Genomic DNA, 2,740 nt, shown 5'->3' with positions numbered 1-2,740 from the left:
CGGTTCAGTCAACATGACTGAGGATGTCACCATGCGGGATTCTGGGGGCACCATCACGGACATCCCCAAACCCTGAGTATTGGACATCCCTGGCCTGTGCTGGCCTCTCCATTTCCTTGAATTTCCTCATTTTCACAGGAAAGATATGAACCTGGGCGCTGGCCTTTCTCTCAGGTTTGTGCCCTGTCCTCCCTCACTCAACTCCCCATTGGTTCAGTCTTACTGACCTCACATGCAATCCCAATGTGTGACCCATCCCTACGGACAATGTCCTACGTCCCGCCCTTCCTTGGAACTCCAATGTGCAGGCACAGAACACTTACACCTCTGGACAGCCGCATGTATACATGGACACGCCCCAGAGCGTACCTGAGCAGAAAACACACACAAACACTTCATGCTGTTTATCTCCCATTCTATATTTCTTCAGATGTATATTCTTCAAATGTATTTCTTCCAATGTATTTCTTCAAAACCCTGCGCCACGTGTCACCACCAGCCTTGTCCTTATCTCGTGGGCAGGAGAATCTTGTGGACCATCGGTGAGCGTCGGAAGGGTTTCCACTGGGGTCCATGAAGTGCGATTCTCCTTCATAGTCTTCTCAAGATCGTGCATATATCTGGGATATAAGGGTACACACAGACAGAGACACACAGACACACCCACACCCACATCCATACCCACCCACAAACACACACACACACACACACACACAGGACAGGTGAGAGTCTTATCTTGGCCCTGTTTAAGGTTGCTTGAATGTTTCCAAACGGAAGGTAGAATGGGAGGGTGTGATAAGCTGTGCCAAAGCTGACAAGTGGCTCCAGAAGCCCGACAACATGTGGGATGGTGGTAGGAGGCCTGAGGGTGGGGTTCATGGTCCTGGAATGACCGTTGTCACCGTGCTATCTGATGAGCCAGCTTGGATGTCCCGCTTTGCTCATTCTTGTTGTCTGGCCCACTGCCCACCTTCAGCCTCCCCAAAGGGGCAAAGCCTCTTTGACACGTTACTTCTTAAGACTCCCTGTCTCAGGCCGATGCCCTTTGGACCTGGTGTCACCTCCTGTGCCACTGTGAGTCTCGGTGCCTCCACGCAGAAGAGAATTGCGCCATGGGCCCCACGGCACACATTTCAGTGCCCACACCCTTGTCTGCTCACCTCTTTCCCTCTCAGTGCTCTCCTGGGGCCTCCTCCATCTTGAAATACGGCAGGGGATTGGGCCAAAGATCCTCTATGATTATCTGGTAGGGGAGACAGGCCAGGCCTCAGGTAGCTGTCCCACGCAGTGGGGGAACCCATGAAAATCACCTCCCTTCCTTGTTACAGGGCCCCACCTCAGCAATCCTGCTAGAGCCGGCAAAGCTGTGGTCAGAGAACCAGTTGAAGAAGTTGAGGCTGCTGTTGTCATGCCTGCGTCTGTAGGCCTCCTGTCTGTACCTTGGGTACCACAGGATGGGACTGGAATGAGACGCCGTATACCCTGCAGGAAGACGAGTATGTGAGAAGGCGCCAGAGAACTGATCACAGTCAACCCTCCACCCACTGCCGCCCATGCATTCAGTGGACACTTACCAGCAAGGCCAAGGACATACTCCTTCGTAACGACTTCATTCTGGAAGTAGGAGTTCTTGCCAAAAAACAGCAGGATCTTCCGGCTTTCCCTGGGAAACTTGTGTTCCTCCACCTGCCGTGGTAGGAATGTGGGGCAGAAATGTGAAATCTTGTTCCAGGAGACCCGCCCTCCCCTGAGGAAGGAACACACCACTTCTCCCCACCACCTCCCCCGCCCACACAGCCACCCACCCACACCGCCTCGCACTCCCAGGCCGACCTTCAAATTGGTCATGTGGCGAAGCATGCTTTCATCCTGCTTACTAATCAGGGCTGACATCTGAGGGTGGTTCACAAACTGCTGCAGGTCAAAGAGCCTTCAGGTGCTGGGCATGAGAGACCTGGACCCAGAGAACCGGTGTGGACCGCATCCTGGCGTCCTCCCCCAGGGACTGGCGTCCTCCCCCCGGGCCTCACGCCCTCCCCACAGGCTGCATCCAGGCCCACGGGGTCTCAGGATTCCGCAGGGCTCTGCTAGACACGCACAGGAGGCTGTGCACGCCCAGACGCCCGCATCCACGCCTAGCCTTGTGTGCTCATGAGGACACTGAGGACGCTTACTTCCACACAGCCACACAGCACACATCCGGTCTCGCGCCGACCAGTGGGCATTCGCACCGCCTTCCCCGCAGCAAGATGCTTAGCGGGACCCAGAAACGTGCCCCCGCGCGGCTTTGCGTGGGAAGAAGCCCTCGGTCATTTCCCCGTCCTGGCCTGGACCTCCACCGCCACTCCGCACTCTCCCAGCGCTGTTTCCGTGCCAGGTGCGACGTAAAGCACACGTGCCTCCACCACCCCAGCACTGCCCTCCTCCCACACTCACTGCAGAGCCAGGACCACTGGGATGGTATCATGTTTGCACCTTCCCGGCCACTGGAGCGTGGCTTAGCTCCAGTCGCTGTCCTGGGTTCCTCTAAATGTCGCCTCCCTTTCCTTCCTCTTGTGCAAGCCCAGCCCCCTCTGGACCCTCCACCAGCAGCAGGAAGGATACAGCCTTGGCCCAGAAACCACGGATGCCCTGGATAAGGGCACTTCTCTGTTCCAGATGACGCTGCCGCCTCTGCCACATCCTGAGTTTGAGTCGAGCGTGCTCCCGGCTGGCATATGTATTCAAGGGCTGCACCTCA

At 56.4% G+C, this 2,740-nt stretch overlaps 2 long non-coding RNA genes across 2 annotated transcripts; both read right to left on the bottom strand.

The window, feature by feature from the left end:
- Positions 1–1,177: 1,177 nt before the first annotated feature.
- On the bottom strand, positions 1,178–1,657 carry LOC147570839 (uncharacterized). Its single transcript, XR_015247973.1, has 3 exons — positions 1,575–1,657; positions 1,337–1,482; positions 1,178–1,243 (listed from the first exon to the last, which is right to left on the bottom strand). It is a non-coding gene; the product is annotated as an uncharacterized LOC147570839 (long non-coding RNA).
- A 4-nt stretch (positions 1,658–1,661) lies between these two features.
- Positions 1,662–2,524, bottom strand: LOC147570838 (uncharacterized). Its single transcript, XR_015247972.1, has 3 exons — positions 2,437–2,524; positions 1,834–1,954; positions 1,662–1,686 (listed from the first exon to the last, which is right to left on the bottom strand). It is a non-coding gene; the product is annotated as an uncharacterized LOC147570838 (long non-coding RNA).
- Between the last annotated feature and the right edge of the window lie 216 nt (positions 2,525–2,740).

Source organism: Puma concolor, unplaced genomic scaffold (assembly GCF_028749965.1).
Source record: "Puma concolor isolate L17-30 unplaced genomic scaffold, mPumCon1.1.hap2 unalloc_scaffold_8, whole genome shotgun sequence".
In the NCBI taxonomy this organism is placed as follows: Eukaryota; Metazoa; Chordata; class Mammalia; order Carnivora; family Felidae; genus Puma; species Puma concolor.
The sequence above is the reverse complement of the archived record's forward strand: the minus strand, read 5'-3'. Positions and strand labels throughout refer to the sequence as shown.